The sequence below is a fragment of the Chamaea fasciata genome, unplaced genomic scaffold (assembly GCF_029207755.1).
Source record: "Chamaea fasciata isolate MVZ Bird 193981 ecotype frontalis unplaced genomic scaffold, bChaFas1.0.hap1 SCAF_2, whole genome shotgun sequence".
In the NCBI taxonomy this organism is placed as follows: Eukaryota; Metazoa; Chordata; class Aves; order Passeriformes; family Sylviidae; genus Chamaea; species Chamaea fasciata.
This window is the reverse complement of record NW_027094087.1, coordinates 21,340,395-21,360,363: the sequence shown is the minus strand read 5'-3', so window position 1 is coordinate 21,360,363 and position 19,969 is coordinate 21,340,395. Positions and strand designations below refer to the sequence as shown.

The 19,969-nt window shown below is 41.7% G+C and overlaps 1 long non-coding RNA gene across 1 annotated transcript in view; it reads right to left on the bottom strand.

Moving 5' to 3' along the window:
- Positions 1 to 9,990: 9,990 nt before the first annotated feature.
- Positions 9,991 to 19,969, bottom strand: part of LOC136284807 (uncharacterized) — a 99,555-nt gene continuing 89,576 nt past the window's right edge. Inside the window, exon 2 of the long non-coding RNA XR_010719302.1 lies at positions 9,991 to 11,186. This is a non-coding gene — a long non-coding RNA (uncharacterized lncRNA). The remainder of the gene's footprint in view (positions 11,187 to 19,969) is intronic.

The following is a 19,969-nucleotide window of genomic DNA, read 5'->3' as shown; positions in this document are numbered from 1 at the left end:
ACAAAACACGGCTGGCAGCTTCCAGGGGGCTTGGCTTCACTAAGACTGTCACTATTCAGAGTTTTTTGGAAGCTACTTTATTCCAGCAAATCTTTTGTTCTAGGAGAACTTTGATCTGGGAATTTCTGTGTAAATATACTTCCTAGCCTGGTATCCTTTAGATTTCATAATTACAAAAAAGGGGACAGAGCAGCTTCCTGTTCTTGATAGCCTTTTATCAGCTCATTTATTTATTATCCATGAATGAGCTTGTTCAGATGCAATACAAGTCTTTAAAACCTTCCATATAAAATATGAGATACACTGCAATTTGGTAAATGGTATAGTTTTATGATTTCTTTACATAGCCTGCATCTTTGAATCTGTTGTAGCAAACATGTATCCAGAGACCATAAGCCAATTATCCATTCTGCCAAGTACAGCGTGGTTTGTGGTTTCAATTCATATTGATTTACTTCTCCAACAAACACAAAAACTTTGACTAATATTAAAAAATAATTATTATGAAGGCAGTTTTGAGATTCAAAATTTAACTTCTGCATAGGCTCTGAGACAAGAGCCCTAAACTAAGTAATTTTTCATTTCCCTCTCTCCTTTTTATCTTTTTCTTTTTAAGCTGGGAAAAGAAATCAGAGAAAACATAATAGATCTAAACCATAACTGGTTCACATAATTCTTATATTTTTATATATATATATATATATATATATATATATAAACTTAAAAAGTCTGTAAGTCAAAGAGAAGTTAAACACTGAGAACAACATAATCTGGCTTTCCATTCTTTCCCATGATACAGTTTGGATTTTCTATGAACTCTCCCATAATTAGGACTCAGTCATCGTGAAACACTTTTGTCCCTTACTGTTTCTAGGTAACCTCAATTAAAAGCCATGCAGAGTGACAACAAAATACTGCCAACACATCAGTCATGCACTGCACGATAAAAATAAGTTCTTTTTTGTGCGTGCTTATCTTTGAATGTAAGAATATTTGTCAATTCAAAGGAGCTGGGAAGGGTTACTTTGATTACTTATTTGTTACACTTTAATGCTGTCCTCTTTTCCAGTTTTCCCAGCATATTGCCCTTCTCATTCAGATTCCCTTCCAGTATCATCATTGGTATCATCAAGCAGAATTCTTCCCCCAGCTTCTCATGAACCATCTCATTGCTGTGTGGCCAACCTCCTAACTTGCCATGGCTCCCTGAGAACCCATTTGTGCTTTTTCTGGGTGCTGTAGTCTGATTTGAAGGTAAACCTCAAACAAGAAGTGACAAGTAATGCTTGGGCCTAGCAGCTGCTTCAGCCACTCAGCACGGGTGATATGCAAACCTCAACTCGGGACCGGATGGATATTTTAAGAACCACAGATGCACAGCTGGAAAGTAGCCTGTTTAACCCATGGTAAAGATCGTGGAGCAGATCTTCCCGGAAACTATACTAAAGTCCATGGAAAATAAGGAGGGGATTGCTGACAGCCAACATAGCTTCACCAAGGGCAAATTGTTCCTGCCAAAACTTGTGGCTTTCCATGATGGGTGAGGGTGTTGGTGGATGAGGGCAGAGTAACTGATGTCATCTACCTGGACTTGTACAAACAAAGCACATGACACTGTCCCACACAACATCCTTGTCTCTAAAGCGGAGAGGCCCAGACCACACCACAAGGATTTGGCTGGATGGTCACACTCAACGCAGTCACTGGCTCAATGTTCCAGTGGAGACCGGCAATGAGTGCCATTCCTCAGGGGCTGGGGCAGTTTAACACTTTTGTTGGCTACATGGACAGTGGGACTGAGAACACCCTCAGTGAGTGTGCCCACAACACCGAGATGTGAGGTGCAGTCAACACACGGGAGGGAAGGAATGCCATCCAGAAGGACCTGGACAGGCCTGAGAGCTGGGCCTGCACAAACTTTATGAAGTTCAACAATCCCAAGCATAGGGTCCTGCACCTGGGCCAGGGCAATCCCAAGCACAAACACAGGCTGGGTGGAGAACGGACTGAGAGCAGTCATGAGGAGAAGGACTTGAAGGGTGTTGGTGGACAAGAGGCTCGAAATGACCCATCCCTGAGTGCACACAGCCCAAAAAGCCAGACACATCCTGTGCTGCATAAAAAGCAGCATGGCCAGTAGGTCAGGGAAGATGATTTTGCCCTACTCTAGGTCAAAATGGAAATGCCTTTTGTCTTCTCCACTCTGGTGAGACTTCACTCGGAGTTCTGCATCCATTTCGGGGGTTCCCAGCATAAGAAAGATGAGGACTTGCTGGAGCAGGTCTGGAGGAGGGCCAGTAAGATGGTCAGAGAGGGATGGAGCACCTCTCCTATGGCAACAGGCTGAGAGAGTTGAGGTTCAGCATGAAGAAGAGAGGGCTTCAGGCAAAGGTTAGAGCAGCCTTTCAGTATCTAAAGGGGAAGGGGGCTTGTTACAAGAGCCTGTGGATCAGATATAAGGAATTCATTATGAGAATGGTGAGAAGTGGTTGCCCAGTGAAGTTGTGGATGTCCTCTCCTTGGTGGTGTTCAAGGCCAGGCTGGATGGTGCCCTCAGCAACCTGGTCTAGTGGAAGGTGTCCCTGCCCATGGATGGATGGAGCTGGATGATCTAAGGTCCATTTCAACACAAACCATTCTAGGATTCTGTGCTGATACCAGCTGCAAGAGATGGCATACATCAACATGTACAGCTTAGCAACTTAGCTTTGAAAAGAATGAGGTGTTCTGTAGCACAAACTCAAGCACATGGCCACAGGCTGTCCAAGCCATGATGAAGCAGCATCTCACATAGACAGTAAATACTAGTGGGCTTTCTCCAAGCACCCAAAGTATACAGGATGTTAGAGAGAAATGTTTGCATATATGGAGCAGACAGATTCAGTCTGGAGCTGGACAGCTCAGAGTGGATTGTGAGGGCAGGGAAAAACTACTGGTAAGGGAGGAAACAATGAAACAGAGAGGAAAACCAACTGGGGGCCAGAAATCGTAGTGAGGGAAACCCATGCACAAACCCTCCACTGAGCTTCTGGGCAGGAAAGATCGGGCAGAGCCTTGAGAAACCCTCAGCATGCTGACTGCTCTGACTGAAAATATGAGTCATCAGCCCCTAGGATGACTCACGGCTGCTCTCCTCCACCCTGAGTGGCAAATGAAAATATAGATGAAGAGGAAGGTCGGGCTGAGGACAGTACTACAAGCCAGGGAATTTCTCAGCCTCTCACTATGTCAACACTCGTGTCATGAATCCTTTCACATTCAGCAGTTGGTGGCTGAGGAGGAGACGGCAGTGACCATCTGGGGAAGGAGAGGGGTGCCATCCTCCCTCATGTTGCCTGCCAGGGAGGGAGACGTTTTGGCAATAGAAGAAAGCACCTGAGAGACAGAAAAAGGGCAACTGGTACATGTAGCAATTTAGCAAATGAACTAGAAATAGGAAGGGGAAAATCATAACGGGTTTTGCGTATCTTGGTTAATTGAGTTACAGCTATGAGGATAGCACTGCTGAATAGCTTGCCAGGCTGAAATCCAGGCCTTATTGGAGTCACTGGAAATCTGGCAACAGACCTGAGCAAATTTGGTTTTCACCACAGCTTTAATGCCATGTGAGACAGAGAAACAACCAAAGCTCAAGGTCCAGGAAAAGGCTGAGCTGATTACTGGCTATGCGGGTGCAGCCAGGCCAGGTCTCCCCTAGCACCTCTGCTCCCAGCACTGGGCAGAGGGGCTCCACGCCAGGCTGGGCCTGGGTCCTGCAGCTGAGGAAAATCAATGTGCTGACAGGGATATGTGGGCTCTGGGACCTGAACTTATAGACATCACCTTGGCAATTACCATACAGCCAGGCCATAGGAAGCTGCCTGTAGTCACTCTGCTGCTAGACTCTGCTACTGTGGCATCTGTATTGCATTAAATTTCCATCACCTTTCTTTCAGTCCAGACCGACTGTAAGGAGGGGATAAAGTTGTTTATGAGCCATTAATGCTCTCTAGACTGGCACATTCCCATATCAGATCATGCCACTCTTGCTTCTCACCTCCCTTGTTTTTCCCTTACACCTGTTAAGACTACAAGTTACTGGAGCTGTGACTCCATCTCTTGGGCATTGTTTGTCCAGCAAAGCCTCCACTTCCTTTAATTCCTGGACCTACCAGTGAGATAATATTAAAACATTCACACATTGTCTTGTCACATAGCAGAGAATTGGCTTTCTTTGCAATGGGTTTTTCCTAAAGTCTTTTGGGCACGGTTGGATCATACTCTGTTCCCACAACAAAGTGAGTTGGGTGATTTAGTAGCATGTAAGAAAATTATTAACACAAATCTGAGCAGCAACATTTCAGCTTCTTTTCCCAGACCAGTGAAATTCAGCATTAACTCTGTGCAGTGAAGCATTCACTTTATTTAAGTACTTCATCTTCTTTAATTACCTTCAGCATGGAATCCCCCTCCCTTTCCATTCCTTTCAAGCAGCTATTGGCCTCCAGCTAAAACAATGGCCTTTCGCTCCCCCCCCACTTTTTCTTTTATCAAACCATTTCCCTTATCACAGAGCCAAAAAATGTCAAGATAGATATACTTTTTGCAGATACACTTACTGCTTGTGTAAATGAATGAATGCTCAGGAGAGAGCATGCTTTATGGGTAACAGACAAGTTAATAGGAACTTGAGAGGCTTGGGATTGTTTCTATGCCTCTCATTCCTGCCTCAGGACAGTTCAGGATTTGTGATTCCATAGTCAGCAATGGTTATTGACTGACTGTTCCCAGCCATGAGTTTTGCTGCACAGACTGAGCACTGCATGGACTCAACCTTACCCTTCAGAGATGCTTCTCTCTTCTCATTCCTGTACAGAGTCAGTTTTCACTGCCTGCCAGGTCCATGCTTCTGGCACCCAGCTGAAAGGAGTGGTCAAAAGCACTGGAATCATCTGCCACATACTGGAATTGTCTCCCCATGGAAGTGGTGGAGTCACCATCCCTGGAGGTGTTTAAAAAAAGTTTGGATGTGGCACTTGGTGCCATGGTTTAGCTGAGGTGTTAGGGCATGGATTAGACTCAGTGATTTTAAAGCTCTCTTCCAACCTAGTGATTCAGTGATTCTGTGAAAAGCCATCACTAGCAACTCATTACATGCATGGAAACTCAGCTGGGAGACAAGACAAAAGGAACAGAGGTCTCACTGCAGTCTGGGATACTGAGGAAAGGCTAGAAACATTTCCTGTTTCCAAGAACTGGCCCTTAAGGGAGAAGATACCAATATGTGAATGCTGTCCTGAATGTTTTTAATATGCCTCTGAATCTCACAGAAAATTCAGGAAAATTTGAGATGTTTTGAAGGTTCTGCTCTATTTTCTCTGCTGTTGCTTCTTTGTTTTCAATTTTTCTGAGGTCATGTTCCGTGGCTTATACCAGTATGATTTTCTCTATAGCAACTAAGCTGTTCTATGTTAAAAAAAAATTAGAAATCAAAGGCAAATGGCTCATCTAGACCAGTACCTGCCAATTTGCATCATAATGCGGGTCTCTTAGTGCAATGTTCTGCCTCAGAAAACTACTCTGTTGCCACACTTCATAATAAGACTTAATGGCAAATTTTCCCCTTGTCACAGTACCCCCACTGGTGCAATGTTCTCTAATGGACAAAGGGGTAAAAGAAGATTAAAAAAAAGTCCATATGCCTTGTGGCAACAGTCCTGAAGCTTGATGGCCTATTTTAGAATGTGCAATTTGAAGAGCGCTGCTTGTTTAGCCCAGCCAAGCAAAGGCTGGCACAAAATGTGATTATCCCAGGCATATTTATAGGGGGCATACATTGGGGAGGAAGAAGAGCTAATGAAGAAAAAATGGCACAAGAACAAATGGGAGTAAGTGAGCCACAATAAAATTAGGCTGGAAACCAGCAAACAATTCTACCTGTACTGTTCTGGAAGAACCTCCCAGGAGGAGAACAGTAAGGGAAAGAACATGGCTATTTTTAGAAAACAACAACATTAGTTTAGGAACGTTTTATCACTGTATGGCTTGATGGTTATGAAAGCAGATGATAATTTCAGGAATCTTCTAGTTCTATACACTTCTCTTTCTTGACCATTTAAGTTTCTTCTGAAAACAGACTTCACCCAAGGATTTTAGGATATGTTAAGTTTTTTTGATCAAAATTAATCCAATCTTATTTGAGGTACAGCCTCGGCAGACTTGAATGAAAAAAAAACCAAAAGTGATTTGCTCGACCAAATCAATCCGACGTCTGTCTGAAAGATGTTTTCTGATTCACACCGGAATTAAATCACATGGCCGGCAATCCCCAAGAGGCAATCTGAAGTGATCATTGAGTACCCGTTTGTGTTAACTCTGTTAACCTCCGCCAGCAGCAGAAAAAGGGCTCAGTGCCAGCACATCTTATAGTTTTAATTAGTTTTCTTCCAGACATGGCACTCCCCATCCTGCGAGCCCTCTAGCGGTGCCCTCCGCGCTTGTGGGCCGAGCAGAGCCGGGTCACCATCGGGGTGGGTGCTGCCACAGCCAGCCCTGCTCAGTGCCACACGAGTAAAAGCCACAACAATTTTCATCCCCACGGCGCATCTGTGGCGTGCATTTCCTGCTTTGGTGGAAGACCCAAAGGAGAGTACCCCCAAATTTCCTGTTTCCCTCCCAGATACTTCACCTGGCTTAACAAACACTATTATATTTTCTTACAAATCACACCAAGCCGATACATGGCATGTTTGGCCACATGAGAATAGGGCCCTGATGGTCTGCATGAGCACTGGCATATTTCCATGCATATCATATGTGAGCAGATACCCAACTGTACGGCACAGGAGTAAAACACAGCTGGAACCACCCCTGCAGTGCTGCTGGCACCTGGGGATGCTGCAGAGCCCAGCAGAGCCACTGCCGCTGTGTCCCCAGCTTGCTGCCAGCAGCCTCCCTCTGTCACAAAGCCAGCAGCCTTGCTCAGTGCCCTCCCAGTGGCACTGGGCTCTGCAGCTCTTTGTCTGCTCACGTTCAGGAATTCCATGATAACTGCTGGGATATATATACATATTTTTTAAGTGCCGTCCCTGCACAGAGACCTCCATTGTCGCTGCTGCCTGGCCACAGGGGGAAAATCCAAAGAGGCACTTTGCTGTGTTTCTATTTCTGTCTCCTGGACTGCAGAACACCTCATAGTTTAGTCAGTTCCTTGCTGAAGTCTGACTTTCACAGCACTAAATATAGGAATAGTGCACTCTGCAGGGGCTAAATTTAGCTTTGCTGCGTTAGAAGGGGAGGTACCTCATTACTGGAGGCAGGAAAGCTAAACCACTGCAGGCAGGGAAACTTGGGTGATGCAGTAACAACCCCTGCTCTGTTGTGCCAGTGCAGGGAGGAATTGAATTAGTAAATTCAGTTGTGGGTTTGATTTCTTTCTTTTTGAAGAAATCTGGTCAATGCTTCAGTGAGGTTTTATAGTAGTTCACTTCCTCCAGAAGAAATTACATACCTCCACATTATTTCTGTAAAAACATTTAGGAATATTCCTTATTTAAATCAAGGAGAGACTTTAAAATAATACAAATCAAATTTCAAGGTTTCAGGCATCTGAGCTTGGTACAGCTGGCATGTAAATCCTTGCATAAAAGATCCTCAGAGGCAGTAAATCATGACTACCTGCCATGAGCCTGGGCAGGCTTTTCAGGAATGTTAATCACTGCTAAAAAAATGAGGGCCAGTCGTTGCAGCCTTTCACCTTTAAGTCACCTATTCTAGCATAGTTGGCAGGGGGGCACACGGCCTGGACTCTGTTCCTAAGATGCAATTCAGTGCGGATTAGGCACCATGCCTCTGTTCCCCTGTCTGTCAGCTGCGGGGGGCAGAATTTCCCCTGTGCCGCAGAGCACTTTCAGAGCACAGTGACAGGCTAAAACCATTACCTTAGCACCTCTTTCAGAATCACAGAGCCCTGGGAGGATTTGAAAGACAGGATTTCGACCAAAATGCTATGCAGGAAAATGCCTGACTGCTTGAAAACATGTTTCCTAGCAGGTGTCATCAGCCATGAGTCAGCAAAGGCAGGTGAGCGCCAGAGGCAGCAGACCAAGGCTGTGGATGCATCCTGGGAGATGTAGTGCAAGGAGATAACACCGCAGTGGAAGCAGCTGATATAAAATAATTTTTTTTCAGGTATTAGGACAGCATTTCAGAAGTGTAAGGGGTAGGTTTTGTCAAAATTTTACAGTCCCATTTTTCCACTATTTTTCTCATTTATGTATAGTGTTCACCAATACGAAACAAGGCAATGAGTCAGATCATCTTACACGTGGAGAATTATTAAATAGCAAAACAAATCAAAACACAACTTAATTGAGTTATTTCACCTTCATACAGATGATAACGATACACAAACTACACAGTGGAGGAGGTGACCGGTTATAACAAAAAAATATTGTTGGGATGCCCCAAATTTTCTCCTCAGAATCAAACATAATGAGGAAAAATACCCTTTTACGAGTCCACACTAGATTCAGCGCTGCCTAATCCAGGACAAGTGACAGCTGCACAACCATTTTACTGCAGACTGCTGACAAAAGTAGATTATTCACTTGGTACCTAATGTCTGTACTGGGAAGGTAAATGCACCCCCAGCACTTACTCTCTACTACAGACTGGACTTTTTTCACATACTTTTATAGCCCAACTTCCATATAGCCCAAAACGTTTTGGTCCTTGTTGATTTTCAAGCTGTGCCTGTGAATTGTCTGGAAGCAGATTATTTGGCTGGGACCAAAACAGATCAGTGACAGCAGCTGAGCACTTGTGGAAAGATGACTGGGGCTGAAAAATAACAGTACAGAAATTACAGAGGAAAATAAAGTGGCTGCTCTCTGGATGGAATGTGGTCAGTACACCCGACCTCCCACACACAACACAGTCTGAGGGGGACTAAACACAGGGTGGGGCAGAGTGGAAACACCATGACCAGACTCTGTCAAAACCCTTGCAGAGGAGGGAACTCAGTGGTACTTTCTAGCAAGTACACAGCTGAAAGTCAAGGGAAACAGAGGAAGATGTCCTGCAGTCGAATCAGCAGCTGTAGTGAAACCTCTCTCCTTGAACTGACCCACGTCCCCATGCAACATTTTTCTTGGGTGCCATACGGAGATGTCTGCCCCAAGGTATGACCACACCTCAGTAACTCAGATGTATGACTAAAGTCACTCAAGCTCATCATAAATATAAAGAAATAGTATAAAAGTAAGTCAAGAATGGGAAGAAGTTGGGGAAGACTCCACCATAAATTCTGGGATCAGCTGACAGGCTGAACCTGTCTTCTCCCCTCATAGGGACCCCTACTGGGTAAGAACTGAAGGATTATTTTAAACTAACTTTTGTTAGGGATTAGATCTTGTTAGTATGTTGCTTTAAATTACATTCCTTTGAATATGTTTTTGATGTGAGATACCACCGCCAGCAGTCCTTGAACCTTGACCCATGGCAATTATATTAATAAAGAGTGTTATTCCATCACCTGTTACTGTGAGATCTTCAAGGGGACTGGCAGTTGCTGGCAGTGGGTGAAGGTGTGGAGACCCAGGAGGAGGTTTCTCAGGCATGTGTCCCTCAACAAGTCAGTCAAACGCTAAGGGGTGGAGTAAATCTCCCCTTTTCATGTGACAATATTATAAACAGAATCATACTCAGCATGTGGAAACAAACTTCGGGACTGTTTATTAGCACAGATACAATCACCTGAGTTTAAAATAAGGAAACCAAAATCGTCTGTCTTTTCCCTCAATGCATCCACTAAATAATGTTAAGTCAAATACTGCTTGGTCTCACTCACAAACTACACTCATCTACCAGCCCTCTCAAACCCTGTCACTTCAAATTTTGGTTCTGGGAGTCAATGCTTGTGTCACTGACACACTGAGGTGTAGGAGTAGATAAGTCTTCAGAAAGGAACAATCAGCAGGATTTTAAAATTCAGGATACGTTTGCCATCCATCTGTTCACACTTTCTATTGCCTGTTATGAGCAAACCATGCTCCCTTGGTCTCATGCACAGCCAGCCTTGGGTCTTCAGAAGGCCTTACAAAAACACCGTATGACTACATATTCATGAAGTAACTATCAAAAGAAAGAAAAGGAGAAACAATTTCCAAACATGAACTCATTGAAACAAAATTAGAAAGCATGGGGAAAAGAAGAGACTCCATGAAGGACCATCTATAATTTAAATATTTTTGTGGGTTTTGCTTGTGTCCCTGAGAGACTAAAGATAAGGTAACTCCTTAAGTTAAGCATCTCACAACCCTGATGCTCTTTCCATATTCTGAATATTTCAGCTGGTATAAGGAAAGATGTTACCAATTCCTTCAAAATCTCTTCCCTCTCTGACACTAAGGGGTCATGAGCACAAACCCAGTGACTACAACATTAGAGATGATACTCTGCTTGTACACCTGCTTCCCAAGATCCTTTTCCCACAGTTCTCACATGTGCCAATGGAGATTTCAGATACTAATTATTCACATCTGTTCAACATGGCCAGTGACAGGACATCTGGAAATAAGCCTAATGAAACATACAATATTATACCACGAAGCAACATTAACAAAACAAAAAAGCCCAACAAACAAAACTCCTGTCTGTGCAGAGAAAGAAAAACAAGAGATAAAATTAAGTATGTTGATCTAGGTGCCCAGGAGTTCCCTTGCGCGAAGACTCACATCAAGATTTTTTTTCATTTCACGTAACAGTTCCAGGCTGATTTAATGCTACAGGCCGTAACTCTTAGTCTTCTATATTTTCAAAAGACAAGGAATATTTTATCCTTTCCTGGTTGAGGCTGTTGATCTTCTGTGTAATAACTTGCATGGTGTTTTGTTTGGGATTTGAGACCAAACCAACATTGATAACGTGGGGATGTTTTTGTTAAAACTTTCACAGATAGTGTTGGAATTCTGGAAACTTAGATTTTGGGGGTTTAGTATATAGTAATACATGTGAGTCAAGATGGAGGGCTTTGGGCATTGTCTGAGTCCTTCTTCACCTTCTTCTTCCTTCTTCTTCATAGGTTTATGTGGTTTTCTGTAATTAGTTGTTGAAGTCCACATTGCAGGCTTCAAGTAGTTATTTGGCTTAAAATTAAAAAAAAATAGGTGGCATTTCATAATTGAATGGATTGTCCTTAAAAAGACCTGGAAAAGACAGAGAAGCACTCCATTTTACCTCTTTTCTCTAACTTGTTAGTTAGAGCTCATGGCTCATGAGTCTGTAAATAGATAAGAAATAATAAACATCCAGGTCCGAACACGAAACCTACATTTCCCATGTATTAATCCCAACCTTGGCAAGGAAAAAAGGAAGCAAGAACCTTCACAGGTAGCATTTCTGTGGGTCATATCTTTGGGTATTTCAGCTTTAAAAAAAGGGATAACATTTTCCTTGCTCTCTACACTACTATGCATTTTTTAGATATTTGATTATTAATCATACTGTTGGTATTTTCATCTTTAATTCTTAATAATGATACTTCCCCTTTTTTAGCTTAACACTTGCCATCCCTATCAACATGAGTATGTACTCTCTTTTAGTTGTCATGTAGATGAACATATTAATTTAATCTTTAAATCAATGTCAGCTGGGAGAGCAGATTTACGAATGTAACTGAAAATCCCCAGTTCTTTTGTTGTGCAAAGCAGATTGTATAGCTGAGCTCTGCCTTCTCCAAGAACGTCTATGAATTCTTCTCCAATTCTGTATCAATAGATTTGGAGACACTTTCCTATTTCCTTATTCCTTTTCCTGTTTGTGTGAGCAGTAAAGGCACAGAGAAGGAAGCACAGGGGAAGCCAATCAACTCTTACTCAGGTCAGCATTGACCACTGAAACTTCTGTAATAGAAATTCCCTGAAAAGAAAACGTTTCCCCATCTGCCTGTGTATCTGACCGGCAGAGTGAAGGAGAAATGGGCTAGGAGGCCTTCCAGCTTGCAAAACACCCTAAATGGTGCTATTACAATGTGCTATGAATATTGTATATCTAAATAGTCACACAGATGTGACTTAACATCTCTATCTAAAAATCTGATATGAGACAAAAAATTTCATATACTGTCTGCAACATATACAAATAAATGTTTATGTGGTTAGATAAACCTATGACATAACCTGAAATGGTTTGCCATAGTGACAGTTTTGTTGTCAGACTGAGGAATCTTCCTTCAAATGTGGCTTTGGGTGCCTGTTTGGTGTAGACCTTTCAGCTGTTTACTTAGGTTGTGGATTTGTCCTTCACAGAGTATTCTTTGTTACATATCTGTTTATTATCTGCCACAATGGTTCTTGGTGCAGGACTGGAGTTTTTGATTGGAGTTTTTGTCATTTCTTTGATGACAAAGAAAATTCTTCCTAAGACCAAAAATATCTATCCAGAAGCTTTCAACTGAAGTGATTGCTACACTTATGTGGGGCCAATTGCTCTGAATAATTGATGAAACCACCAAAAGAGACAAGATGTGCAATGCTATTTAAGGATCACATATTATGCAAGTTGTATAAAAGAAAAGATGCATCCCATCTTCAAGCTCACACAGCCAATGCCATCTCCTTTGGAACCAGGAATCAGCTGACCCTACCTTCAATAGCAGCCAACAAATGTTTGATTTGAAGGACTTTAAAAAATGCCCTGTAACTCCTCATCCATGAGGTGATGAATTGCTAGACAAAAAAAGTGTGAACAATCTTCAGATGCGAATTCTTGACAACATTGGGAACAAGATGAAAAAGAAAAAATATATGACCTAGCTTGAATATTTGTGCCAGTATTTAGTCTTTAACTTATAAGATAATTTCTTAATCTTACAGAACCTTGACATAATTATCTTGCTGAGTCCAAGATAGCATGTCAATGACCACAGTATGTTATTCAATGATAATTCTATTAAAACAGGAGTTCACAACTTGAGTGAAAAAGACAAAAGATGTGCAATCAAATACTGCACATATATAGTCTTTTTATCTTGTAGAAACTTTCTGCGGTTTTATCCAGTTTGTCGTATGACTCCAGCCTTAAACAATAACAGTAGAAGAGTGAAGATTGAGGATTTGGAGAAGGAAAGAAGAAAGCACAAATGCTATCATCCTGTAACAAACCGCAGAGAGAGACAGACGTGGTTTGGAACACATCACTGTCAGAGACATTAGATGCACATTGCTTGCAAGGGATAAAATGAAAGCAACTGGTGTAACAGTAGAGCCTGATTCAGGATAAATTATGAGAGTTAAGGCAGTAAAATGGATCCATTAGTGAATCTGCTTATTTTCGGCACTTCAGCCAGTCTGAGATGGGCTTAATGTGCTTATTTCCCATTTTTGCCTTGTGTTTATCTCCTGTCTTTTCACAACGTAACTTCATATTTCCACTTAGACTACATTAATAAGAACATGCAAAGAAAGCCTAGTCTCATCTCTGTTAAGTGTACATGAAATAGTTTTTTAAAACACATATTTTTAATGACATCATTTTACAAAGTTACTTCGCAGAATTCTTCCAGATGAACCAAAACTTCTAATTCTCTAGTTTAGATTCCTGACTGAAGATGTGCATTTTTCCATACTGAAAAAGGCTGACTTTCTTTAAACAACAGAGAGTTGGTCTCTGTGTTTATGAAATCGGTTGATCTAAAGTTAGAGTTTCTTAAGAGCTGAAGAAGAAAGGATTCAAAGCTTTCTTTGATCAAAGACTGACGTTAGAAACAGCAAAGGAAACAATAAAACGAAGCAAACAAAGCAATATTCCACAACTTCTGACTGCCAGTTCAACCTCCCAGTGCCAAAAATGGGGCAGAATATGGCCTAGCTTATCAAATACATTCAAGTTCTGACTTATTGCTCCCCAGTTTATAAGATGTTTACATAGCTAAGTGGCTCAACAGAAAGGAAGCATAACTTTGAAGTTCACAGGACTACTCTTTGCAAGGAGATAAGCAAGTGTGGATGTGCCACCAGGAATTTGCATCCCATTGGTACAGTTTCATGGCCTAAATAAGCTCAAGGCCAAGCAGGGAGGGAGGGGAGAAGACTGCTGCCTACTGCCACCTGAAGTGCTCATCCAGAGTAGCCATTTAACCAGCACCAGCTAAACACCCATCTCCAGGACTGAGTTTAAACACAGGCTGGTAATTTGAAGTACAGACAAACAAGAAATAAACCTCTAATTAGTTTCAATATGAGGAAAAATTACATTTCTATTGATATTAGAAATCTGAGCTCCTACTTCAAATCACCCACATCAATTTTCTGTAATCACTGCTGACTACTTATTATTTTCTTTCATTTCAGCAATCTATATATTTAATAAGGTAGCTTTACCTTTTTTAAAACTTCAATTTGTAATAAGTAAACAAGGTAGAGAAAAATCATTTATTCAAAGTATTAGAATATAGGTTTCAAGTTTTTCTCTGATTATATTATTATAGAAATGAACCTATTTTGTATTTCAAATGAACTTTAAACAACAAATGTTAATAATTAATTATAGTACCATAAATTAAGCAATTTTAAACTACCATTTATTGACTCATTGAGCTTTTGTAAGTAGCTACAGAAGTAAATTTTTTTAAATTGAATGAATGGGGTGAAATGCCTTTAACTAAATTATCATCTTCTTCTTTATTTATGAAGTACAAAAAGCCATTTCCTGAATTAAGAAACTTTCTATTCATCCAAATGCCAGCACCTACAGACTTTCTATATTGGCATATTCACTGCTGCTATCCAGAATTCTTTAAAGTGCAACTTTTACTGAATATTTTGAAACTTGTTCAGTGTGGAAAAATCTATTAAGTCATATTAGAAATTATTTAGAATGCTGGCATTCAATGTATAAAATTGTGCTTCAGTCTTCTTCCAAGATTAACTTGATACAAAAAGTAAATAGAAAGGTAATTGGGCCAGAAATGAAACATTTTCTTTCCCTTTTCCTAAATTTACTACAGTGGAAATATAAGAATGTAAAGAAATATTTTATAATTTCTTAAGGATACACAAAGTATCTTTATCAGATAAAAAGACCCCCAAGCATATTGTGTAAAGATTTTCATTTGAAATCAAATTAAAATATCTTATAGTTAGTACCACAATTCTTGATTTTGGAAAATATGAATACCAAAATATGTAATTTATGTCACTGAATTAAAAGAAAATTTTAAGCTTATTGATTTAAAAGTGACATGAATTAAAATCAATCCTTAGTAGAGCCTGTGGAATGAGACTCTCACTGGTAGAAAATTATTTAATCTTATGAAGTTTCCTTCATTCTAATTTGAAAACCAATTCTGAAAAAGCTTCTGAAATAATTTATTGTAGTAAGTATAATTATTATTATTAATGTTATTTATTAAATTACTGTGGGCCAGCAATTCATTATCAATAGATAATTTTTCCTCTGAGAATCCAAAACTGAAATTTTGAGTTGAATTTTCTCAGCTTCAGTTATATACATTGTACAAGTCACAAGCAATCTTCCAAATCTTCCATTTCTCCATCAGACCAACCCAATTCTAGGTTTAGTTTTTGAGCAGAAATGCTTGTGTGCATGAAATTTTTCCTACTTTTGTTCTCTACCTTTGCTTTGATACGACTTAGTTAGGCCTGTGACAAACACCCACACAGGAGATCTCTAACAAGCAGCAGAAAGAGTATTATAGGAACTTGAGTCTCTCCCTTCAAAATACATCTGGACCAATGTTTCAATGCCAAGTTTAAAAATTTAAGTGTAAATCTCTTCTGACCAGTATGATATACTGAATCCAGAGGCAGCTGCGTATCCCCAGCAGCAGTGCAATATCTGGACGCAAATAGAACAGAAATATCATCAGTTTTCAGAGTAAAGTGCAGGATGAAGCTGGTGACAGTGTCCTGTCACAAATCACCCCACAGGGAAAGTCCTAAATAAATGAATCAATGAAAGAAACTCATTATTCAACTAAATCTGTCCTGCAGAGATCTGAAATATGCAGGAGAGCAAATGTAAAATTTTACATTTATGCACTCTCCCCATACACAAAAACTGGTACCCATACTTTTAAGCTCAAATGTTACAGTACAGCACCATTTGGTTTCTTCACAAAGATAAAAATGTACCAAGAAAGACAGAAATTTCCATTACTGTACATGCTCAACTCATTCTCATGTACAGCACATGAGGGAGGTGAAAACTTGTAGAGCACAGTATCATTCCTACAATTTGTATCAGCACAAGGCTGCTCCTCTCTGGAGCTGCTCTAAGGTTCTGCCCTGTGCCCCCAAGGCCCTGATAGAGTGTTCCATGGGGCTCTCCTCATGCCGTGGAAGTGCCACTGCCCCCGAGCTCCCCACCCATGTCCCCAGAGCAGCCAGTGTCCCCATGGCAGAGCAGCAGGCCCCCAGACCACGCCCAGACTGTCAAATCTGCAACAGCTCAGGGTGGAGACCATGCAGGCACAATACTAAGTCCATAACTTGCACTGAGACAATTCTGCACACATTTATAGGCAAAGCAGATCTCTAATTAGCCAGGAGATAGACCAATTACCATAAAAGAAGATCATAGGAAACAACTTCTCCCTAATACCTAATCTAAACCTACTCTCCTTTAGTTTGAAGCCATTCCCCTTTGTCTTGTCACTATGTGGTCTTATAAATAGTCTTCCCGAACCTTCTTGCAGGCTCCCTTCAGGTACCAAAATGCTGCAATTAGGTCACTCTGAAGCCTTCTCTGCTCTAGGCTGAACAATCCCAACTCTCTCAGCCTTTCCTCGTAGGTGCTCCATCCCTGTAATCATCTTGGTGGCCTCCTCAGGACTCGCTCCAATGACTCCATCCTCATATTAATAAGGTGCTGGTTTTCCTGCTCATAGAGCAACTGAGTAAGAGGCCAAGGATATTCCCACTTCCATAACAGAGCTACAGCATTTCAGCACAGTCACTAGGGGCTGCAATCAAGCATTACTAATGTGCTCAATAGCTTAGGCATTAAGTTCACTAAAGAATAAAAAAGGCATGGAATGAACACGTAGGCAAAATGTAATGGATAGCCACAGGTGGGAGGAAAAATCAGCTTTGAATTCTCCCTAGAATAATTCCTTGCATAAGACTTTATATAAGCTGACAGCCTTTCATATTCTCAGAATAGGATCCCAAAATTCACTGGGAAGGTCTGCACCCTCCAGTAAGAATGGCCCCAAGACTGCACTCACCAACTGGCACACTGTTTATTGTAAGGGAAAACAGGGAGAGTCAGTTTCAGGTGGGGTTGGAACCCAGTTTCGACAGCATTTGGGACTTTGACGTCACCAACTGGGTCAGCTTACAACCTGGCAAGCCTGCAGAGGCACATCGCTCCCTGTCTGTGACTGTGTGGAAAACAGATATACAGGCAGCGGCAGGAAGAAAAGCTGACCTTGATCAAAGCCTCTCTGGAGTCCAGTCTTTTAAAGAAAACAGAAGAAAAAAACCCAGCTGTCTTGCCTCCTGGAACTGCTGCTCTACAAGAGTAGAGGTGCAGGAAAACCAGGCAGCACCGAAGCAACCTGCTAAGCCAGAGGTGTGTTTGAGCACACACTTACTTGCCAACAGCCCCACAGGGAAGGCTGGGCTCAAACAGAGCTCTCCAAGATGGAAGGAAAAACTGTGAAGCCTATCTAGCTTTTGCCACTTGAGAGCATTTTTGCTCCAGAGGGCTTTTGTATATTTGAAGCCACCCAGTTGTTTTTATGAACGAGACCTATACCCAGCATCTCATTTCAAAGTGAGTCAGAGGCAAAAGCAGCAGGAGAGGGTAAAAGTTTGGTTTCAATGCCAGGCTAGCACTCATCTCATTTGTTTCATTATTTGGAACCACATGCCCAACGGAAGAAACAGGGAAACAATAATACCAGCTTTATTTTAGAGCAGTGCCCAAGGGACTTGTCATCTGACATTCAACATTGCCAGAAATCCCGGTGCAATGAGGACAGTTACATTCCCTAACTTTGCTTCCCTACTCAGTAAGTGGCACACCTGCTTCATGGAAGATAAGAACAGCTTTTGATTTGTGCTTCAACTTCTAGAGTAAATAAAATTTTCCCTCAAGATCTTGAAGAAAATATTGACAATATGACACAACCATATACCTAAGTACTCAAAATTCTCAGCACAGAAATCAAAACCTTCTATTGACAAAAAAGTGCAACTGTGTTTTGATTTAACCTCATGTTTCGGAGACCTTCAGTTTCTAGGAGTTTCAGATTGGAAAAGTTGGTTATCATAAATCCAAATCTCTTAAAAGCATATATTTTAGATAAAGAGGAGGAAATCAACAATATTCTTACTAGGTAGGCATAGCAACATTTTGCATGTAAGCCACATGCAGAAGTTTAAAGGAGAAAATAAGTAGCACACAAGACAAATCCAGACTTTAGAATATTTTTGTGGAGTTTTCTGAAAAAGTGAGCCTCTTTTTATGAATAAAGAACCACCATGATGACTTGGCATGGCATCTCTTCATTGAAGCCACCAACAGACAGGAAGGAGAACCAAAACTTGTGGTGGAAGGAACCCGCTGGGCAATCCCTTTTATAAGGGCAGAGAGGCGATACATTATTTGTTCTGCCTCACCAGCTTCCTGCCTAGCTGGGCTCCAGCTGGAGCTACCCATCCAGAGCAATCAGAGTGCAGGGAGCCTCCAAGGCACACCAGGACCATGAAGGCACTAAACCTGATTCTCGCCTGTTTGAACTAGATCGTCTTTCCCCTTGCTGGGAACGGGCCTAAACAAGATCATGCCCAAAGTCATCTGAAACTGAATCAATGCAAGGCCAGCTCTGTTGATGGAAGTGGCTTCCAGCAGTTTTTCAGGCCAGAAAGGACCAGCAGACCACAGAGACTGACCTGCTTGACAAAGGCTGCTGCAGAGAATATCTGCTGGGAAAAGGCACCTCATTCTAACCTGGAGTGAGGCCAGGGAAAGTCTAAGATCAGTGTCTCCAGCCCCTGACTGAGAAGAATGAGGCTGTTCACAATACAGCAAACATCATTCAGTTTCTTTCCTCTCAATAAAATAAGCCAGCTCAGTTTGCCCTTGAAATTCATTTTATTAGACTCCATGTCCCCAGGGCAACCAAGCCTCTAAATCCTTGAAATTTTCTCCTCTCCTCCCTTCAATAGCTCTGTCCATGGAGAAGAGGCTTAACACTTGCCTACCAGTTTCTTCTCTTTTTAATCTCTCTTTTCCCCTGGCTCCTCAGGCTAGCCAGTTCTCCCAGGTTTTAGGCCCTGGGTTCATGGTACACCTTTCAATTTTTTTTTCCCTCCAAGGTAAAGCATATGTCACAAAACAGATATTAGGCAATGAGGAAGTAGATAAGCTATTAAAGGCTATGACTTACAGGGACCAGACTGCAGTTACCTCTGTCCACTTCCCCTTACAACATTCTCTGGAAGCTCTGCATTCCCTCCCTACAAGCTAGTGAGTGCTTGTAGGAGGATGGCACAGCAGCACAGTGACAAGGTTCATTACTCTCTGCAGAAGCCACCCACATCACAATCCATGGTCTGGAGAAAGGAGGAGCATCCTCCATGACCCACCTGTCACCCCACTCAGAGGAGAAAGAAAATGGACACAGCCTAGAGGAGTTAAGCAGAGCTTTGGAGTATGATCCAGCTGATGAGCTCTTAAGTTGATCTGCAATGAGAGCCGTGCTCCCTCACAAAGAAAAAACACAGGAATGGATTATATATTTAATCACAGGACAGTAGAAAGAAGAGAATAAGTAAGAGCATGAGAGTGCTTCAAAGATGAAGAATAAATCCCAGTTCTGAGGTCAACCAAGCCTGTGATGGAAGGATTGAGGCACAAGTTTGGAGACAGAACAAAAGAGTTTGCCAGTTTCCCAGTTCCAGTTCTTTATGAGGGAATTCCTGCAGTTCTGCAAGGAGCACCAGATCTGCACACCTCCCAT